We start from the raw sequence: 6,635 nt of genomic DNA, 5'->3' as shown, positions 1-6,635 counted from the left end.
TGTCAACAACATTGGACTAAATGATAATGAGAACTGTAATAAATGAATGAGGCAAACAAAGCATACCTAGTCAGAAAAGAGAAGCAACTCGGTAGAAGATCTCAGAAGGAATGTATTTATGTGTGTAGTTTCAAAAAAAAAAGTTTTCTGGATGTGTGTGTGTTTTCCTAAACACACGAACACAAGCCCACTCAAGCCTGTATAATGTTGTTTGTATGTGGGTTTTCAAAGATGAACATTTCGTGCTAGATAACCAATTGTGTTCTTCCCTAAAAAAGAACTTATTAAAACAAACCAGGGGGTGTGAATAATCAAATGTGTCTGAAAGATAAAATAATTTATTTTGCTGTAGATTTAATTGGCTTTGATTCATAATTATGTGTGGAGACAACATTCATTCTTCTTAAGCCTCAAAGCTCCATCTGAACCATACGTGAACAGGAATAGGAAAAAAAAAAAAAAAAAAACATTAGAGAAAAACTTATTGGTTACCATCTGGTTACCTCAGGCTACTTTTTCTGGAAAGAGTATGGCAAGACTTCTTTATAACCTAGACTCGTGTACGTTGTAATTTCATTTTCAGAAAAAAAAAACTGGACATATTTTGGGATCTACTTCTTCAGGTATGCAGCTCAATGACTTGCCATTTAGCATTAAGTGTCCGTTGGGGTGGGGGAAGCGCTGGTCTGTAGAAGCTTAGGGCAGGAACTCACCCCTACACAATGGCCTTGACTAACTTATTTAAGAAAGAGAAATATTGAGAAAACATCTATGGTGGTTGCCCTTTATTCTTCAGTAGGAACACCAGAGAGGGAAAAGAGGAAGGAACCATTACAGATCTTAAAGGCAAGGCATCAGAATGAATGTGGACCTTGGGGACTTTATTTGCTCAAAGTAAACATCAATGTGCTTCTAGAAGACTATTAAGAAATTGAAGATTACAAGTGATGCTTGCAACTTTTAGGTGTAATGATGATATTACTTTGTTTATAAACATTGTATTTATGGTTGAAATTATATTAGTTTTAGAACAGACTTTAGTAATTAAAAATTTAGTATAATAATGATTTACTGGTGACATTAAATCATCACTTTATCTTAAAGATATATGCTGGTGTGGTTATGAAAATGAAAGTTATGGTTCTATAATTTGCTTTACAATAATGCAACTGGGGATGCGGGAGAAAGCGTCATGCATACAGCAACAAGCATGTGTTGAGCTGTTGAAGCCAGACATCGAATAACTTTCAGTATCAATTCTGTTTATGTGAAGAGCTATTTGGTTAGAAAAACACAAAAATATTAGTACAAGAATGAAGGGAGAGGCTCTAAAATATTTAATTTGCTTTTAATATATAAAATTAATTGAAGGTTTTTTTTTTGAAATAAAATCATGATTTAAAATTGAGAACCTGACCTTAAGTGACCTTTTATCTTTAAATTTTTAGAAATGTTTTTATATGGATGGGTGTTTTGCCTTTGTGTATGTTTGTTTTGTTGCCCATGGAGGCCAGAGTGGTATTTGCTATCTGGAGATTGGACTGAACTAATCTACTATGGGGGTGCTCAGACTCAAACTCTGGACCTCTGAAAAGAGGACTGATGCTTGTAATTGATGAGCCTTCTCTCCAGCCACAGTTCTTTCCTTCTAAAATGATTAAATAAATTCTATCCTTTGAATCTAGTTCTCAATATATATATATTCCTTTTCTTTCTATTAAAGATTTAAAATATATTATGTCCATCCTATTACTACTTCAGTATGTCACCTTTTAATTTAGCAACATAGATTCTTGGGCCCTGGGTGGATAAACCATGCCTGAGATGACCCCCCCAGCCCCACACATAGTGCCATGCACTCTGGGTAGTAAGCAAGCCTGAAACAACTCTTGCCTTTTACCACATGACACAGTTGGGGAATAGCATTTTTGAGACAACCTCATACACCCAGAGGCCCCGGGTGTCAGTAAGATGAGCAAGCAAGTGTCACAGAGATGAAAGAGAAAGAGAAACAGAAGGGCTTGTGCACAATGAAGAGAGGCAGAACTGGAGACTCAAGTATAGTAAGAACATCCTGATATGAGTAGTTGGGGATACCACCTAAGGACATGATAAGGTCCAGGCCTGTGCTGCATCTGAGGACCATGTCTGGGTCAGTGGCCCTGCAACAGAGCCGTGGGGTTGGGTGGGAGTAGGCAGTGGGTATAGGTGTGGAGCGGGAAGTCTGATATCACCAAAAGCCACAGACATCTCTTCTCTGGGCTGCCACCTGAGGCCATGCTGATGTCTGAGAACTGTACACTACTGGCTTGGTATCTTAGGATAGCTGGCCCAGACCATATGACAGGTGGAGAGCTGGCCCTACCCCTCAGAAGCTGCAGAACTTGAGAAAGCGACCCATACCTTACTCGGGAAGCACAGTAGAGCTGGTCTTTGTTGTGGGAGTTGTGGGTAGGTGGGCCCTGAGGGTATGAGCGTGGGAAAGCTGGCCCCGCCATCGGTCTTCTATGTGGTAGCATGGATAAGGAAGAGATGACCTAATGTCCTCCAACCTCACCCCTCACCACCTGATGCACGAGCGAGAGCTGACCATGGATCATGAGAGCAGGGGAGCCCTCCTTTCCCCTCACCAGTTGCAGCACTCAAGAGAGCTGGCCCTGTAACTTGCCTGGGAAGCACGGTAGGGTAGATCTGGCCCTACTGCCCTGGGCATGAGTGAGTCAGCCACGACCTGAAAGCAGAAGAGCTGGCTCTGCCTCTTTCTGGCTGTGGCATTGAATGAGCTAGCCAGGACAGTGCTGGAGAGATCACTGGTGGTTTTGTTGCAGGAGAGCTGGAGGGTTGATCGACTCAGTTATCACCCACATCCAGATCCAGGGCTTTGAGTTAGCCCACCCCAAATATCATCCCCATAGATAAACTGCTAGGACTCATGAAAGGACTGGTCCTATAGATCCAAAGATGCAGAATCACCATGACCCAGGGCAACAAGAGGACATCAGAAAGGAGTCCCAGTGAGGTTGTAATATTGATAGTATAGCCAAAGCCAGAGGCCTCAAGCCAGACTTCATTGCAATAAAAATTGGCAAGCCAAGTAATGTTGACAAAAGGGTATATTATGTGACACACTGACACGCTACAGCTTCAATCATGAGGTTTTGTTTTGTTTCTTTGAGGGGACATTGCAAAGAAGGAGGGTGGGTGTGAAGGGTCAGGAAGATGAGTGGGATTGGGGTACATAATGTGAAATTCACAAAGAATCAATGAAAAATAAAATAAAGAAACATTCTCCTTGACATCCATTTTCTAATATAATTCTTGACATATTTTAGATAATAGCAAATATTTGAGAAATGGCTGAACCATGAAAGAAATTGTCAAATGCTCATATTGATTTAAAGGGAAAGAGAAGAAGCTATTCAAAAGAGAAAAAGATTGAATTCATTTGTATGCAAAAATTGAGTAAGCAATATGTACATAGATGACAGAGAAGAAACAAATTTATTCTTTTGTAAAAGTTCCATTAATCTATAAAGAAATAAACAAACAAAAACATTGAGTTTAGATGAGGTGTTTATTCTGTCATCCTGAAGAATATTGATGGGAAGTGTCTCTATGTCTAAGTCATAACCTAAGGATAGTAAGTACTGCAATATGAAAGGTGTCTTAAAGAGAAAATCTTGAGGTATTGGGCTGATGGGATGCATGTTTCCCAAGGCAAAGAAAAATTGCTCTTTATCTACAGGAGGGATTAAAGCTGAGCTTCTATTGAGGTAATTTAGTTCTGCCCACTGAATAGAATGTACTGTCCCTAAGGCAATCTCAATCAATTTGGTCTCTGTTCAGTGTGAACAGCAGATAGCCTGGAGCCAATTCCCTGAAGCTCATTTTAGAACACAGTACCACATAAATCCTGATTTGTAAATCACTTGCTAGGCACTTCTAAGAAAGGGAGCGGCCCAGAATTGTGCTTCAGATTCTGAGTTTTCTGAGTCCTCTTCTCAGAGTGTCTCCACTTCTACCTGTGAGTCCCTGTCACCGCTATCAGCCATCATTCTGGCTTTGCCCACTGTAGCTCTGCTAGAAGGAAATAAGATATCTTCACATTGATGGTGGTGAAGTCCTAATGGCTTCCTATTTCTTCCTATTTCTTCCTATTTCTGAATAAAACAGCTCCCATAACCTTACATTAACAGCACTGACAGAAACATGTGATGTGGAACTCCTGGATTCTGATGAGAACAGGTGCTGATATTAACTGGTTAAATCCTGGTTCAGAAAATTCAGCCTCACTGTAAACCATTGCAGTTCCACTGCCACAGTTTTCTGCGCACAAGAGCTCTCTAGGTCTGAATTTGCAGAAGATACATGGCTCCTCAGAATGGAAGTCCTCCATCCCCACCTCTCCTGTCAAAAGTCAGCTTGCCTGAATCTGTTTGTTTTCTGCTTGTTGTCTTACGTATGTGTTCCTATTCATATAAACAGATCTGATGTTAACATTAAACCAGAGTCACTCTAATGTTTTATGCTGTTTCAATGGAGGGGTGGGGATGTTTAGCCCAGAGAAACTGTTTTATAGAAGGAAAGCTTTCAGGGTCCTTCCAAAAATACTGCATGGGCATCTTCCTGCGTTTCTTCCTGGAAGGGTTGGTAATTTTGTTGTGGCTCATCTACTGCAATGCTTTAAAAGATTTCTGGAAATCCATGTCTCTTATCTCTGACATTTCTCCTCCTCCTCCTCCTCCTCCCCCTCCTCTCCCTCCTCTTTCTCCTCCTCCTCTCCCTCCTCCTCTCTTCTCCCTCCTCTTTTCCCTCCTCCTCCTCTTTCTCCTCCTCCTCCTCTTCCTCATCCTCTTCCTCCTTCTCCTCCTCTTCCTCCTTCTCCTCCTCTTCCTTCTCCTCCTCCTCTTCCTCCTCCTCTTCCTCCTTCTCCTCCTCTTCCTTATCCTCTTCTTTATCATCCTCCTCTTCCTCCTCCTCTTCCTCCTTCTTTTTATTTTTCTTTCTCTGCTTGTTTGATTGATTCCATATAGAACTACCCAAGAATATTAGAAAGAAGTTCTTAGAAGCATTGCTACAGTGAAGAAGTGGAAGGCTAATCCAGAAGGGTAAACGTCATGCCAAAAGATGCCAAACTCATGGCAGAAAATGGATAATGACAGGAGGAAGAGGAGATCTTCAATTAGGACATTTGTGCAGCTCCATCAATTAGATAATTTATTTTCAAATTAAAACAACCTCTTGGGAATGGACTTGAAGTAATGACTTTCAATACTTTATTTAGGAAACACATGGACAACCAGTGAGTCACGAGAAAGTAGAGTAAGAATGGCAAGCTTTACAGTTCTAAGTGTAACTAAATGTTTTATGCTGGCGCTTAAGGAATCCATAATATCCCCCAAATTTCACAATTCAAAGTTGTGCTTCAGCTGTTCCTCCTAGCTAGAGGATTGTTAAAGACCTTAGCCAGCTGTGTAAACCCTCTCAAGGCCCATCTGTAAGTCTCTTTGTAAAATACAAGTAAAGAGAACTTCTGAGTCAGATTCAGAACTATGTATTCTGCTATTCAACTAGGTTCCTCATCCTACACTCTTCCCTGGCTGTTGTCTGTCTCTTATATGTATCCACCCAAAATCCTGCTGGTCATTTAACCAGTACCATCCTTACTACTGAGGTTGACTTCTAGTGACATTGTACCTACTGACACCCTATTCTCCAGTTATTAGCTCTATATAGAGAGATTTTAATCCAGAAACATGGCTTCTCCGGCAAAAGGTCACATCCAAAGACCTTCCCAGTCTATGTGATCCTGTTGAAATGCAGACATGCTCTGGATTATAGTATTATCTAGATGTATATAGGCACATCCCTAGTACACACCTTTAATCCCAAACAGTAAAAGTAATATTTGTTTGTAAAAGAAAGCAACTGCATTTGAAAGTGATGTCTAACTGAAGGAGAGACAGAGGTGACAAATCAGAAAAAGATTTGACAGAATGTGTCAGAGACAGGATACACCCAACTCATATGAGAACAGCACAGGAAAGACAGGCTACTTAAGAGCCATGCAGGAAAATAGGTGGGTGTGTGGCAGTGTTAGTGGGACAGTTTTACAAAGACAAGTGTCAGAGAGAACAAGCTAGACACAGGTGAAGACAGAATGAGCCAGAGAATAAGAAGGATCCAGAAAATCAGAACAAAGTTAGTATGAGGCCAGGCAGGGCAATTCAGTGAGAAGCTGAGAGAAGCCAGATTGAATCAGTCAGCTTGGAAGACTAGATTGTATGGAGACCAGAAACTTCCAAGCCTAGACCTTGGGATATTTAGAACAAAGAAAGAAATGTTCTAGGTTCAGCCCAAGCTGTGCATTCACAACTTGGGTTCAGCTTCCATCTCATTTCTCCATATGAGAAAATAAAAGTAAAATTTGCAGCTCTATCTTCCCCCATGCTGTATTCTGGGTTTAACCTGACACCTCTCCTCAAGTGCAAAACTGTTTTTTCCTACCTGGGTTAACTTACACATACGCATTCCTCTTCATAGAAACAGATCTGAATTTAAAATGAAACCAAGGGAGTGTGTGTGTGTGTGTGTGTGTGTGTGTGTGTGTTATAACATTCTCTAAGACATGCTGT

Source organism: Arvicanthis niloticus, chromosome 25 (assembly GCF_011762505.2).
Source record: "Arvicanthis niloticus isolate mArvNil1 chromosome 25, mArvNil1.pat.X, whole genome shotgun sequence".
NCBI lineage: Eukaryota > Metazoa > Chordata > Mammalia > Rodentia > Muridae > Arvicanthis > Arvicanthis niloticus.
This window is presented reverse-complemented; position numbering follows the sequence as displayed.